The following is a 16,492-nucleotide window of genomic DNA, read 5'->3' as shown; positions in this document are numbered from 1 at the left end:
CTAGTAATTGTAACAAATTACATTTTTAAGTAACCTTCCCAAACCTGGAAATAAGTCAATATGTAACCTTGTTGATATAGCTGTATTACAACGGTCAGAGTGAGTTCTAAATTGCATATTTACACGCTCAAGTGAAAAGCAAAGGAAAACTTCAAATGCCATGTGCAGCAAATGTGAATAAAAAGAAGCCAAAGTCTTGCTCTTACCGATGGACAAAGACATGAGAGTGGTTGAGAGAAAGTATGCTGTTGCACGTCCAGCGATTACTCTGTGAGCCTTAAAACCAGAAGCACCTGGAAGAAACAACAACATGAGCAACAGGACGCTAAAGTCATGAACAACTCCAGTTCAGGAGTGATATTTAAACCTCTGTGAGGAAGATAGAGGCACATAAAGTATGACATCTCTAAATAGAAACCATTGGTGTTAGACATGTCAAACATTGTATTATTCACATAATCACGGCTTGTTTTAAATGCTAAACTTCTAAAGTCCATTTCAGGAATGTTCAAACTTTATGAACATTCTAATCCCTCTATGATCTGATACAAAAGCAATAACCTCCAACTATGATATCAGTGCTATAATTCTTCTTCTGGGCAACAACTTATATATTTTATTTTAAATATTATGTGCATGACGTGTTTTATTTTTATTTTACTTTGTCTCTATCTATACTTTTGCTGTAACAATTATAAATGTCCCCTCTGTGGGACAAATAAAGGAACTCTGATTCTGAGAATTCAAAACTGCAATGGCTAAAAGTTCATCTCGGGTAGAAACTTTATTATTAATTACAGTAAAAAAATACAAAAATACAAAACCTGACAGTATTCAGTTCTTTGAAATGAATCTGCAACTAAAGATTATTTTGAAAATGGATTCATCTGAATATTTTCTCAATTGATTAATCTATAAAATGCCATAGAAAAGTGAAATATTTATCAAAGTCAAAGGTGATGTCTTTAAAAGTTTAGTTTTGTCCATGTCAATCCCACACTTATTCACTTTATTATGATATGAAGCGAGAAAAGCAGGACATCTCTGTATTAGAGTCTAAAAACTGGCCGATTTTCCATAAAAATGACAGTTCTTCTTTGGAAATGATAATAATAATATAATATGTGTTATAAAAATACCACAGCGTAAACAGATGACAGGATTTAACTGTACATGCATAAGGAAATTCATGAAATAGGTGAAGTTCTGGGTCAGATCATTTAAAGAGGATAACGGGTGGTACGAATGAGGGGTTTGAATATGTATTGGGAAAGCTTGAGGGCTCACCCCACACCCAACTGAATCCCTGTAATGGAGTAAAGCCTCATTCACCTCTCATTCTAATATATGGGATAAATGGATATCTACTTCTTTAATGGAAGGTCAAATATGGACATGATAACACGTTTTTTACCAGAATAGAACAGAACCTCATTCTTCGTGAAACAATTGTACATTTAATCTGAACAATCCACAGAGTAACACAGTAGACCATTTTATTCTGAACTACTTTCTAACACAGAAATCGTTCAGGTCATTTTGGAGGCGATCGCGTGTCATAAAGGTGGCTCAGTGCCAATGAATGGCAAGAAGGAGAAAAGGGGCAGTACAAGCCTACTGTATGTTGTAGCTTTCAAAACACGAATAAGCCTTTGCAAAAGATCAAAGAAGCAGGATGTATTGTTATCAAGATTGTTGAACATTAAACAACAATTCTGACATTTTAAGGGGAGGTTATAATAATGTTTTACTCAGACAAGTAAAAAGTAGAATTCCAGAGCAATAAAAATGCACCATTGATCAATCCATTAAAGGTTGGTCTGATCTAACCAGTAGCTTAAGTTGGCTGATTTTAGCAAACTTTAGGTTAACATTAATAAGTAGGTTTATCGGCAACATTAATCTACTTGTGTTAGTTCTAGCATTTACCATGCTGCTGTAATTGTGACTTGTGGCACTGGAGCTCTTCATCACGAGTTACGCTCTCCTTAATTAAGGGTATTAAGGTTATAGGAGCAGTATGTTCCTTTGAACCCTTACATGTGTTTTGTATCATGTGGGATACAGTCATTTGAGAGGTTGCGTCCATGTGTAAATGGGTGTGATAACAGTGTAATTATTACAGTCTTATATGGGTGTAATATTGGTGTTACATGGCTGTAGTATCTGTTTAATAAAACAGCGGTGTAATAACAGTATAACATGGGTATAATCTGGATGTAATACAGATGTAATAATGGTCTAACATGGGTGTAAAAGGGGTGTATAAATGTGTTTAATTTCAATTAAATTAATCATGGGTGTAATAATATTATAATAGGGGTGTAATAACAGTGTAATTATGGTGAGAAATGGGTGTAACTTTGCTGCTACATGGTGTGGTCGAATAACAGTGTAATGTGGGTGTAATATTGGTTTAACGTGGTATAGGGGTGTATTATTGTGTAATATGGGTGTAGTCTTAAAAATAGCAATCAATTACTTTTCCAACATTTTTATATTGTGAATGCACACAATTGTTCACCTTATTTTATGAGCTAACAGTGTGAGAAATACTGCTGTGGCTTACCTGTTATCAGATTGGTCAGAAGGAGAGGCACGGTCATCAGCTGAACCATCTGCATGAGGATTTCTCCCGGGAAGCCGATGTACTGCTTGTCGTGCTCCGAGATGTGGATGTAGAACTTGAGAAACAAGCCCGCAGTTATACCTGTGAGACAATTTTCGGAGATTTTTTTTAGAAATGTTGCAAAGAAAAGGTTTAAATAGCTGGGAACCGCAATTTAGTAATACAATAATACATCTTTTCACCACTTCAGCCATCCATAATCATTTGGGGGAAATTTGTAGAGCACTTTCAATTCTTCAACAAAGCTCCATTACCATTAAAACCTTATGTTAAAGTCAGGTTAAATGTAGCTCTTGAATAATTATATGTAATTAAAAAAGGTCACATGATTATAGAATTCCTATTTCTTGATCTTTGTTTCCATGTTTATATTGACTGTATTGAATTTGTATGTTTTGGCGTTGGCTCATTTTATGGCTGGAACACATTTAGACTGGATCATTTTTTATACATTTTTTTATACATACTGAAGATGTTGGATTTATTGTCATAGGGTGGTTAAGACACACGGTACATATTCACATTGAGGAAGCTGGAATCATAGAAGTTCAATTTGTCCTCTTAAAAAAAATACTAAAATTGACAATCGATTATTTTAATAATCAACAACTAACGAATATATCTATTCAACTTTGCAGTTCTAATGCTGTTGGACTGTCCGCTGGATTTATCCATCTGACACATTGTCAATCACTTGAACAAGAAATGTTGCTGTATGCAAGAAAAACCATTAAAAGTGGAACGGCAACAATAGAACTTGGCAACATTTTCATTAAATTACATTCTGTAAAATGTGTAAAACCACTAAAATATATATATAATCATTCTAACCTGTTCATCTCAGTTATGTCAATGACTATGTCAAAATGGATTACATGTTCTTCATTCATAACTGCTAATAATGACTTCTGATGTATCTTCATAAACTGTACTAATGTCATACTATCAGGCAGAATGCCATGACCTTAAAAGTTAAATATTAAAGTGTCTCTTGTTAAACTAAATGGGCGGTAGACATTTGACATGGGGTTATTATTACCATGGCAACTCTTTTAACAGCTCTGTAATGATTTAAATTGTCTACTGGAATTAGATTTAACCTGGAGAGACCATTTGCTACTCTACTACATTTGGAAGCAAATGTTTTACTTTTTACTCCACTATATTTATTTTACAGATTCATTTAGTTACAGGATGGTGTGGTTGCCTTGGTAACAGGTTATTGTTATGACTTGATTATGCAATGGAATCCTTGGGGAAAGAACAATTTCCTCAGTGTTTTATACAGTTTGATTTATCTTACTGATGTTGTCATTCAAATATGCTTTTAATATCTTTTACATTTTTTATTTTATTTCATTTAAGGTTTGTTTCTAATTTCAGTAAAAAGCCACTTCTAAAGCTTTAAATGTGTAACACACTGTAAGAACTAAAATATTGCCAAGTAAAACTGTTCTAATATCTAGTCATAATATGTCTTTACACTTGCTATAAGACTTAAGAAGATGAAACCATTTTTTTAAGCTGCTGTGGTATTTGTAAAAGATGGATCATCTTGTTTCAAGAAATGAATCTTACTTGATTTTAATAAACAGTTGTATTGGAAACACTAACACAAGAACATCGAAAACGTTTCCAATCATTTCCTGATCCTGGTAAAATATAGTTCTAAATAATTGTTCAACAAATCTTCCCAAGCAAATGTTCACTTGCCATATTGGCAGGTTAAAGAGTGGAAGTGAAAACACCTTATTTTTATTATAATTTAACTTGATTTACGGGCAGCATTTTTCCAGTGCACAGTCTCTGCCCCTGAACGGCACATGCCGTGTCTACATAGACGTTAACCGTTATATAGCATTACTAAATAATAAATAATAATTCATTTATTTTATATAGGCGCCTTTCAAGGCTCTCAAGGTCGCTGTACAAACACATAAAAACAAGATACACAATACCTAACACCAGCATAAGAAACATAAACAAGACAATGCAGTATATAACATATCAAATAAATAAAACAGAGGATGTGTGATGGATAGCGATCAGGGTGGATATGCGAGTGTGAAGAGATATGTTTTGAGGCGTGATTTGAAAATGGGGAGAGAGTCAGTGTTGCGGATTTACTTCGATTTCCAAACAAAATAAAGTTGGTAAAATAGCTATGTAGTTTCTTATCACCTACCCAGGACCACAGCCGAGATAACTGCAGCCAGATAGCTGTTTTGAAGCACGGCATCCCGGCATTTCTTCACTAGGCCCCGGCCGTTTCCGAACCCCTGTTCAGGAACGTCAGTCTCCATCTTCCTACAGTCTGGTTGTTAGCTAAAAGTAAATAAACAGATATTAGCGTAAGCACAATTCTGAAATCATATTTAGATAATTTAATAATAAACATTCAGATTACATTTATAACAAACTGACATATTAACTAAAGCTTACTCACCAACAAGTTAAAAAGAGCTCAGCCTGGCTGTTGGTTGAAACTAAACAAACTGACATTCCAAAATACTTAACTGATGCCAAACATTCAGAGAAAACCGTTCAAACGTTTTTTTTACTGAAATAAAATGTATACATTTGACAGAATAGGTTACTCACCAGAACAGATAAAGTGAGGTCCGTAGCACCAGAACTTGTTTTAGTGTTTTTATTCAAACTTCATTTCTAATAGACCTAACGTGATCTATGAAACTCAACAGATCAGGCTCCATGGCAACCCTGAGTCCCTGACACATTACACGTTATGTTATGTAAAACATTCTCATTCTGTTCAATTGTATTTTCTATGAATAATATCTGTCTGCAAAGTAGTTAATATTGTAATGTTCCTTGTATGCACCGTTAGGGGGCGCCATTGCACCAATACTATCAAGCAGTCATCCTTCCTCCCCTCACAGGTGTTTTCGGTGCTTGTTGGTTAATATCATGTTCGTCATTCAGATTGTTTATTGTAACTTTATTATGTGAACATGACAATTATGCAGGCTTGGGGAGAAACAGATTACATATGGGATTATCTCTTCTCAGGATACAAAAAGGCAATAAAACTGTATCGCTTTGCAGTTACAATTAACATAGAGGTTACTGGTAAATTTGTATTTAAAGGGGATCCCTTGAAGGATTATTACATCATTCATTACATTTTGAAATAAATATAAATAGACTATAATGTCAGACGTACTGCCTGAAATGTATTCTTTGGTTTTTATGTAGGCGATTTTTCTGAGATCGAAGGTGTAGATGCTTTACATAATTGAAAGCCCAGACAAATGTGTGATATTCGACCACAATAATTGACCTGATTTGACATTCCATGTACGGACTCCTGTTGGGGAAGAACATTGAAATGCACTACAGCAGTGGTTCCCAACCTTTTTTGAGTACTGTACCGCCAAAGCATTTCAAGCCAACCTAAAGTACCCCCTACTACGCAATCAATCGTGGTGATCCCCAGGATATATTTAATAGTCTATATATTGTGGCAGACGTGCGTGTGTGTGTGTGTGTGTGTGTGTGTGTGTGTGTGTGTGTGTGTGTGTGTGTGTGTGTGTGTGTGTGTGTGTGTGTGTGTGTGTGTGTGTGTGTGTGTGTGTGTGTGTGTGTGTGTGTGTGTGTGTGTGTGTGTGTGTGTGTGTGTGTGACCCAATCAGACAATTAATGTGACACTTAAATCATATTCAATCATAACTAATCATATACATTATAATAGCCATTGTTTAAAGACTTTTTAAAAAGAAGTAAGGTATCTCACCAATTAATGTGACACTTGAGCCTGTTTCTCCCTCATCAGTTTTGTGAGTCTGGGGGAGATTGTTGCAACAGCTGTGACCAGGTTATTCTCCAAGTTGAGTCTGTTCCTGTGTTTAGTCTTGATGTGGGTCATGGCGGAGAATGTCACCTCACACAGGTATGTGGACCCAAAAGGCAACAGTTCATTCAGGGCATGTTTCCCCAGGATACTCCTTCTCCACACCACACCAGAACTGTGTCAGTGGTGTGCTTGAGTACCTCATCTTCAGGCTCCTATCTGAGGACACATCTATGAGGTCTTCTTGCAGTCTGGCGGGAATGCTGCTGTTAATGCACGTCACAAATGGATTACGCACCCAGTCCAGTGTGGATGACTTGTTGTCAATATCAGGGAAGTAGGAGTTGAACTCATTCTTGAGCTTGGACAAATGTGTGTGTACTATTTTCACAATTGGAGCTCTGTCACATTCACCAGCAATGTATGCGTTCAGCTGCAGGAAACAACTTGTATCCCCTTTTTCACATTTGCTCTGCCAGAGCTTGATCTTCTTCATTAATCCACACACTTTGTCATACAAGCTAAGAATATTCGTGTCTTTACCTTGAAGAGAGATTCAGCTGGTTGAGTTTGCTGAAAATATCAGAGAGGTATGGTATCCCAGCCGAGCTACCCAGTCAGCGTCGTCGAACATAGCCACAAGTGGGTGTGTGTGCTCCGACAGAAATGCCCTCACTTCATTGCGTAGCTCGAACAGCCGCTGTAACATCTTCCCTCGGGATAACCAGCGGACGTCAGTGTGAAGCAGGAGCTGTTCATGTTCTGAGTCTGACCCACCGTCTTCACAAAGTGACTGAAACAGTCTATGATTCAAAGGCCTAGACTGTATGAAGTTGATCCCTTTTACGGCATCATTCAAAACATCATTCAACTCTGGACTCATTCTTTTGCTAGCTAATGCTTCTCGGTGAGTCATGCAGTGCGTCCATGTAACGTCAGGGTTTACCTTTTTTATGTGGGCCATTAATCAATTCAGGGCCGTATTCACCATATACATTGGGGGGGGGGACATCCCCCCCAATATTCAGATACACTCAAAATGTCCCCCCCCCCCCCAATAAATAGCATGAGAATGATTTTTTGATTTTTTTAATTAAAATAAATTTGCTATTCTATGACTTCTTTATTTTGGTTATTTGTATACTTGAAAATCTATATTTTCTGTTATTGTGAACTTCACCAAAATGATATTTCTTTTCATATGTAATGGTTCCTTATTTTGTACCCGGGGGTGTATTTCGCTGTTGCACGTCTGAGTCCACCTTCAGTTAGCTTGATGCTCCAAGCAGGTCAGTCATGTTTTAATTTGCCCTCCATCAGTTCTGGTATCTTTTCTTAGCCCTAAAGTCATCTATATTATTTTATTTCGTAATGGTAATGTTAATGAACCCGCCGGTTTAGCTTCTTTGTGTAAGTAACTTGTAGTTCTGATGTTAAAACCGAACTTTTCAGGAATAGTAGCTAACTAGCTGTGGGCTAGCTGGTTTCAGTTGTTAGCCAGGGTTTGGCGGGCTAGTGTCAGCTATGTGGAAAATGACGGTGTCGTTTTGGATGTAATCCAATAGATATTTATTCATGTGGATTATTTATATTTTATTTTGTAATTTGTAGGGGGTGGAAAGATTTAAAACTGTGATGTGTGACACCTATGAAATACCAAAGGTGCCAGAATTAATTAAATAATAAATACTATAATTATTATGAAATAGTATTTCATAATCGTCAGAAGCATTTAAAAGATACTCACACGCAGGAGCTTTGTATTGTGCATCATAGCTTGTGCTGGGTTTAGAACGCTCAGAATTGCTAATAAACATGTTTAATTATCTTATATCCAGCGCTGCTGACCCGTATTCATCACATCAGCAACTGCAGATCGCCGAGGTCAAGCTGTAAGCATGAGCAAGAGGAAGGATGGCAGTGACATTAGACAGTTTTTTGGGCAGCCTCAGAAAAGAAAACAAGTAAGTTAAGAGCAGTGAGAAAGTGAGTATTGTTACCAGTCAGATACTGATAATATTTCTTCCATGTTCACTCTGGTGTGTTCAGAGTAAAGAGAGAGAGGGAGAGAGAGAATGTGAGCATGGCGAGCAGACAGGGAGAGTGCGCTGGTGACATGGAGGTAAGTCAGAAAGGAGCTATATTGATGGTTAAGACAGAATAATGACAACATAGCAGTTTAATGTTAAAGGGGTCCTATCATGCAAAATGCACCTTTGTACGTCTTTTAAACATGAATATGTGTCCCCGGTGCGTCAGGGAACTCACCAAGAGTTCTGGAACGACCTGCCCCCTCATGTTAAATTGTCGCCCACTCTTGAAGCTTTTAAGTCCCGCCTAAAAACCCACCTCTTTCCCCTCGCCTACCAGTCAGTCTGAGCTGTGTCATACCTATTTGTATGCTTTCACTGTCTGTCCATAGCCTTTATGTGCCTTGTATTTATTCTTATGTGTGCTTTTTTATCTTTTCGTGTAATATTATATTTTATTATAATGTTATGTTCATTGTGAAGCACTTTGGCAAACCCTCTGTTTTTAAACTGTGCTATATAAATAAAGTGGATTGGATTGGATTGAAGAGTCAGAAAACACAACCCTCTCTATTTTGTGCCCAAATCTCTAAAAAAGGGGCTGCAACGGATCTGAAAAAAACGGATCCAGATTGAGCACCGTCCTGTCAGCGCGACGGCTATTGGTCCAACTCCACCAATCAGGAGGAGACAGCCACGTGCTTTGCCGTTCTAACGCGCTGGAGAAGCTGTAGAAGCTGTAGTACATTTAAAAGGCCAAAAGGTGGTGCTGTTCTCACTGAATCCAAAATGTCAGGCTCAGTGTTAATTTGAGCGAAATGAGGAATGGCTAAAATGCATGATCTGTTTGGTATTTTTTAAAAAAAAAAAGTATAAATATGCCTTATGTAGGTATGGTCCTACACTATATTATTCAAATATAGCATGATAGGTCCACTTTAATGTACAGACTCCTGTGTCCCCCCATATGTATAATGTGTATCAACAGTCTTTCTAGTCAATAGTTTACTGATATTTCTTCCATGTTCACTCTGGTGTGTTCAGAGTAAAGAGAGCGAGAATGTGAGCATGGCGACCAGACAGTGAGTGTGCGCTGGTGACATGGAGGTAAGTCAGAAAGGAGCTATATTGATGGTTAAGACAGAATAATGACAACATAGCAGTCTAATGTTAAAGTTAATTTAAGATGAGATCATCCTCATATGTATTTCAGATAATGCCATCAAGCAGGGAGAGTGAGTTCGACAATGAGAGAGAGAGCAGCCAGGCAGGCGAAAATGAAGGTGCAGGAAAGGAAGGGGAGGAGCTTGGACTTTGCCCAAATCATCCAAATGTGAAAGTCATACCCAGTCAAACCCTATCGAATAGAATACTCTCAGGAGAAGTGGTTTGAAGATCATCCATGGCTCCATTACAGCCCCTCTGTAAAAGGGGTCCTCTGTTTCCATTGTGCCAAAGACTTTGCAGCACGAAAGTCTAAGCTTGCGTCAAAAGGAGCCAGAGCCTGTTAATGTGCAGCTTTCACGTGAGCTTGAAAGACGGCAGCAACAAGTGAGAAGACATCTGATGAAGATTGTTGAGGGTGTGACTGAGGTACTTGGCGCGGCGAGGTCTGGCTTTTCGAGGCGATCAGAAGGAGAGTGGGGATTTAAGCCAGCTTCTAAAGTGCAAGGCAAAGGGCGATGCAGAGCTGACCTCCTGGCTAAATGGTCCTCTCGATTTCACCAGTCCGGAATTGCAGAACGAACTGTTGAAGGTGATGGCCGATACAATCAGCAAAGAAATTGTGTCGGAAATTACATCAATGCCAGTGGTCCAGTTCGCAATTATCATTGATGGCACCCAAGATATATCAGGAGTTGAGCCGGAGTCAATATGTGTGCGCTCTGTAGATGCAGATCTACAACCAAAGGAAGAATTCCTGGGAATCTACCAAGTGTCCTCAACAACAGGGCGAAATATAGCCACGTTGGCATGTGATGTGATGACGCGCCTACATCTTCCTCTGTCTCAACTCCGAGGACAAACTTATGATGGTGCCGCAAACATGGCTGGACGATTGCAGGGAGTCCAAGCCATTTTAAGGAAAGAACAACCGCTGGCTGTGTATTGTCGCTGCAGTCCCCACTGCGTGAACCTAATTACGCAGGCTGCCTGTGGAGACTGGAAGTTGGGGGTCTTTTTGATTTTGAATGAGCGGCAAGCAGCTAGTGCGAGTCGTGGCTGTAAAACAAAAGGGCAATAAAGTGTTCCTGTTTCTACTGAAACTGCGTGGCACAGATCTTTCTATGGATTGGAATGCTTTAATGCAGGGGTGTCAAACTCAAGGCCCGGGGGCCAAATCCGGCCCGCGACTTCATTTAATGTGGCCCCACAAGAGCTCTGAAAGAATATAATAAGTTTATTATACGGTTACATGCCGATTTTACAGAAGCACATATACATATGTCATATATCTTTTCATATAGTCTAAAAGTCACAACCGGCCCTTTGAGTGCAACCATAATGCTGATGTGGCCCGTGATGAAATTGAGTTTGACACCCCTGCTTTAATGTGATTATGGTTATAGTTGTACTTTATTCATCCCTAATCTCTGCCATTACAAACAACAAAACAACAAAAGCTAAACTAGATAAAATAGGGCGATGTAATACAATGCACAATTAGACATTATGGTAAAACATTTTAACCAGTTAAGCCCCAAGCCTGTTTTTCAGGTCTCAGGCTCGAAAATGACATTCCCAAAACAATTGACTATATCTTCACTTCTAAAAGGGGTAAATGAATAATCTTTTTTCTCAAAGCAATCATAAACCTGTGAGTTGGATGTAGAAAAAGTCAGAATCAATATAGATGTTTTAGTAAATTCAGATTGAACATAGTAAAAAAATGTAAATGATAGTGTCCGTGCAAAAAATAAAACATTACTTATTGTGAAAACCACCCTTGAATGATGGGATAGTAGAATAAAAAGCTTTAGGAATCCAAACTATAACATGTAATAAGTACCCTGTATCAAGATTGATGCAAAACAAGTATTTCCAAGGCACACCTTGTGTCACGGATGAGTGAAGGAAGCAGGACCCAAATGCAGATAACTCTTGAGAAACCCTTTATTCCAAGGATACAGACAAACACAGAACAGAACACTCTCCGGTGAACTCCGTCACCAACAAACAATGACCCAACACTGAACACAGACAGAGACAAGACTAAATACAAGAAGGGGTAATCATGACAACGAGAAACAGCCGGGCAGGGGAGGAGAAACACAAGGACAACAGGTGAACACAATCGGGTAATCAGGGAGGGAAACAGACAGAAAGCAGACAAGTGTTCACCCCCGTTTCCTGCCTAACACAATAAGACAGGAAACCCAAAGACAAGAAAAACACCAACACAGACAAAACTACAAACGTGACATAACATGTGAATTGTGACAGAACCCCCCCCCTCAAGGGACGGATTCCAGACGTCCCTAAAAAAAACAAAACAAAAAAGTCCAAAACCCCAAGCAGGGTGGGCGGAGGGGGTCCGGAGGACAGGTCTTGGGCTGACAGCCCAGGAACACAGCGGAGGACCAGGAAGGGGTCTCGGGCGGACGGCCCGGGGGGCAAGGTACAGTCCAAAAAGGGGGATTCGGGCGGACTGCCCGGGGACAAGGCAGAGATCCAGGAAGGGGTCTCGGGCGGACGGCCCGGGGTCAAAACAGAGTCCAAGGTGGGGACCATGGAGGACCGAAGGCAGCGGCAGGAAGAGTCAGGAACCCGGGTCCGAGGGCGAAGGCAGGAAGAGTCAGGGGGCCGGGCCCGAGGGCGAAGACCGCGGCTCTCAGGGGGCCGGGCACGAGGGCGAAGACCGCGGCTCTCAGGGGGCCGGGCACGAGGGCGAAGACCGCGGCTCTCAGGGGGCCGGGCACGAGGGCGAAGACCTCGGCTCTCAGGGGGCCGGGCTCGAGGGCAAAGACCGCGGCTCTCAGGGGGCCGGGCTCGAGCCGGTGTCGACCGGACAGGATCAGGAGGCCGGGCAGGAAAGCGCTGATGGGCCCGTTCCGGAGATCGGGCAGGACCCGGTGTCGGCCGGACAGAAACCGGAGCCGGTCGGACAGGCTTCGGCAGGATCCCCCACGGAAAAGGACCAGGAGTTGGCAGGAACCCCGGCGAGACCGGTGATGGACATGGGGCTGGCAGGGCTCCCGGTAGCACCTCCAACGGCACGGGATATAGGGTTGGCAGGACCCCCGGCAGAAGAGTCTTCTGCGGGACCTCCAACGGGACAGGAGAAAATGTTGGCAGGACCCCCGGCAGGGGAGTAGACGGCGGGACCTCCAACGGCACAGGACACAGGGTTGGCAGGACCCCGGCAGGGGAGTAGACGGCGGGACCTCCAACGGCACAGGACACAGAGCTGGCAGGACCCCCGGCAGGGGAGTAGACGGCGGGACCTCCAACGACACAGGACACAGGGTTGGCAGGACCCCCGGCAGGGGAGTAGACGGCGGGACCTCCAACGGCACAGGACACAGGGTTGGCAGGACCCCCGGCAGGGGAGTAGACGGCGGGACCTCCAACGGCACAGGACACAGAGCTGGCAGGACCCCCGGCAGGGGAGTAGATGGCGGGACCTCCAACGGGACAGGAGAAAGGGTTAGCAGGACCCCCGGCAGGGGAGTAGACGGCGGGACCTCCAACGGCACAGGACACAGGGTTGGCAGGACCCCCGGCAGGGGAGTAGACGGCGGGACCTCCAACGGCACAGGACACAGAGCTGGCAGGACCCCCGGCAGGGGAGTAGATGGCGGGACCTCCAACGGGACAGGAGAAAGGGTTGGCAGGACCCCCAGCAGAAGAGTATTCTGCGGGACCTCCAACGGGACAGGAGAAAGGGTTAGCAGGACCCCCGGCAGGGGAGTAGACGGCGGGACCTCCAACGACACAGGACACAGGATTGGCAGGACCCCCGGCAGGGGAGTAGACGGCGGGACCTCCAACGGCACAGGACACAGGGTTGGCAGGATCCCCGGCAGGGGAGTAGACGGCGGGACCTCCAACGGCACAGGACACAGGGTTGGCAGGACCCCCGGCAGGGGAGTAGACGGCGGGACCTCCAACGGCACAGGACACAGGGTTGGCAGGACCCCCGGCAGGGGAGTAGACGGCGGGACCTCCAACGGCACAGGACACAGGGTTGGCAGGACCCCCGGCAGGGGAGTAGACGGCGGGACTTCCAACGACACTTGCGTAGGGGCTTGAATAGGGAATGGAGAGGGAACTCGAGTGGAGACTTGAGAGGGGACTCGAGAGGAGACTGGAGAGGGGACTCCAGAGGGGACTATAGAAGGGAACACGAGAGGGGATTTGAGAGGGGAACTAGAGAGGGGACTCGAGGAGGGACCAGAGGAGGGAACTCGAGAGGGAACTCGAGGGGGAACTGGAGAGGGGACTCGAGATGGAAACAGAGAGGGAACTCGAGAAGGGACTACAGAGGGGACTAGAGGAGTAACTAGGGAAGGGAACTCGAGAGGGGAACTAGAGAGGGGACTCGAGGAGGGACTAGAGGGCCTAAAGGAGGGACTAAAGGAGGGAACTCGAGAGGGGACTCGAGGGGGAACTGGAGAGGGAACTTGAGATGGAAACAGAGAGGGGACTCGACCAGAGACTAAAGAGGGGACTAGAGGAGAGACTAGAGGAGGGACTAGATGAGTAACTAGAGAAGGGAACTCGAGAGGGAAACTAGAGAGGGGACTCGAGGAGGGACTAAAGGAGGGAACTCGAGAGGGAACTGGAGATGGAAACAGAGAGGGGACTCGAGAAGGGACTACAGAGGGGACTAGAGGAGAACTAGAGGAGGGCCTAAAGGAGGGACTAAAGGAGGGAACTCGAGAGGGGACTCGAGGGGGAACTGGAGAGGGGACTCGAACAGAGACTAAAGAGGGGACTAGAGGAGAGACTAGAGGAGGGACTAAAAGAGTAACTAGAGGAGGGACTAAAAGAGTAACTAGAGAAGGGAACTCGAGAGGGGAACTAGAGAGGGGACTCGAGGAGGGACTAGAGGAGGGCCTAAAGGAGGGAACTCGAGAGGGGACTCGAGGGGGAACTGGAGAGGGAACTTGAGATGGAAACAGAGAGGGGACTCGAACAGAGACTAAAGAGGGGACTAGAGGAGGGACTAGAGAAGGGAACTCGAGAGGGAACTCGAGAGGGAAACCAAAGAGGGGACTCGAGGAGGAACCAGAGGAGGGAACCCGAGATGGGACTGTGGCAGCTGGGACCAGCTCTGGGTCTGGAACCAAGGCAGCTGGGGTCGGAACCATGGCTGCTGGGGCCAGAACTGGGGCTTAAACCATGGCTGCAGGGACCGGAATTGAAGCCAGAATCATGGCTGTTGAAGCCAGAATCCTGTCTATAAGCTCCAGCTTCGACGCCAGAAACACGGCCGTATAGGGCGCTCCCGGAGCCGGGACCATAGCCGCTGGGGCCGGCCTCGGAGCCGGAAACATGGCTGCGGGAGCCTGCACTGGGGCAGGAACCATGGCTGCTGGGACCGGGACTGGAACCATGGCTGCTGGGGCCCGTACTGGGACTGGGACCATGGCTGCTGGGGCCCGTACTGGGACTGGGACCATGGCTGCTGGGGCCCGTACTGGGACTGGAACCATGGCTGCTGGGGCCCGTACTGGGACTGGAACCATGGCTGCTGGGGCCCGTACTGGGACTGGGACCATGGCTGCTGGGGCCCGTACTGGGACTGGAACCATGGCTGCTGGGGCCCGTACTGGGACTGGAACCATGGCTGCTGGGGCCCGTACTGGGACTGGAACCATGGCTGCTGGGGCCCGTGCTCCTTGTCTGGCCTTGCGACGACTCTTCTTAGCAGCCGCCTGAATACTCCGTGGGCCTCCATAAGCCTGACGACTTCCAGCACATGACTCCAGAACAGGAGCAGGAAGTGGGGAAGAAGCAGAGGTTGACTCCAGACGGAACACGCCGAGACGTATGGTGTCAGGTTGGGAATTGGGAGGTAGGGGACTAGCATGCCTGGAGCTAGCAGACCGGGAAAAAGGTTTGACCTCAACGCTGCCCAAAAAGTCCTCCACCCACTCGGGGAGCAACTCCCTCAACCAGGGCCTTGAGGTTACCTCCTGGCGTGCCGCAGAAATAACTGACTGCCTCTCTTCAGTACTGGAGGCATATCGAAAGTCATTCCTCAAGCATGTTAGCTTGTACTTCACCTCGTACAAACTGTCTGCTGGGTCCATTCCTGGTTGGGTCATTCTGTCACGGATGAGTGAAGGAAGCAGGACCCAAATGCAGATAACTCTTGAGAAACCCTTTATTCCAAGGATACAGACAAACACAGAACAGAACACTCTCCGGTGAACTCCGTCACCAACAAACAATGACCCAACACTGAACACAGACAGAGACAAGACTAAATACAAGAAGGGGTAATCATGACAACGAGAAACAGCCGGGCAGGGGAGGAGAAACACAAGGACAACAGGTGAACACAATCGGGTAATCAGGGAGGGAAACAGACAGAAAGCAGACAGGCAGGAAACGGGGGTGAACACTTAACACAATAAGACAGGAAACCCAAAGACAAGAAAAACACCAACACAGACAAAACTACAAACGTGACATAACATGTGAATTGTGACACCTTGATATGATCATTATAGTTATACAAAATAAGAGAATAACAGGTATGAAATAATTCCAACTCATACTACAGTTTAAAAAGGGAGTGATTTGTAAAATATGCATAAAGAAAAAGTAAATCTGTTCAGTTCTGTTTCACATGGGTGTTGTTGAGATGTATCCATAGATTTAGTCCCTAATGTTGCTCTCAAAGTGCACCAGATTGATGCTTTTAACTTCAACATTTAAAAAAAAATCTCCCCTAGAGGAGGTTATGTCCCCCGCCCGCCCACCCCCCCCCGTCAAATTGTCCCACCCACATTGAGGATGCTTCCTACACCCATGCCTGGGACACAGTTTCGTGACTATTGTTGTGTTTTG

At 44.2% G+C, this 16,492-nt stretch overlaps 1 protein-coding gene across 1 annotated transcript in view; it reads right to left on the bottom strand.

Annotated features, from left to right (window-relative positions):
- Positions 1 to 5,213, bottom strand: part of LOC117448896 (excitatory amino acid transporter 3-like) — a 7,933-nt gene extending 2,720 nt beyond the window's left edge. Inside the window, exons 1-4 of the mRNA XM_071204062.1 lie at positions 5,076 to 5,213; positions 4,815 to 4,954; positions 2,570 to 2,710; positions 207 to 293 (exon numbers count right to left, since the gene is read on the bottom strand). The gene's annotated coding sequence lies outside the window, so the exon portion shown is untranslated. The remainder of the gene's footprint in view (positions 1 to 206; positions 294 to 2,569; positions 2,711 to 4,814; positions 4,955 to 5,075) is intronic.
- Positions 5,214 to 16,492: the final 11,279 nt, after the last annotated feature.

This window comes from Pseudochaenichthys georgianus, chromosome 1 (genome assembly GCF_902827115.2).
Source record: "Pseudochaenichthys georgianus chromosome 1, fPseGeo1.2, whole genome shotgun sequence".
In the NCBI taxonomy this organism is placed as follows: Eukaryota; Metazoa; Chordata; class Actinopteri; order Perciformes; family Channichthyidae; genus Pseudochaenichthys; species Pseudochaenichthys georgianus.
This window is presented reverse-complemented; position numbering and strand designations above follow the sequence as displayed.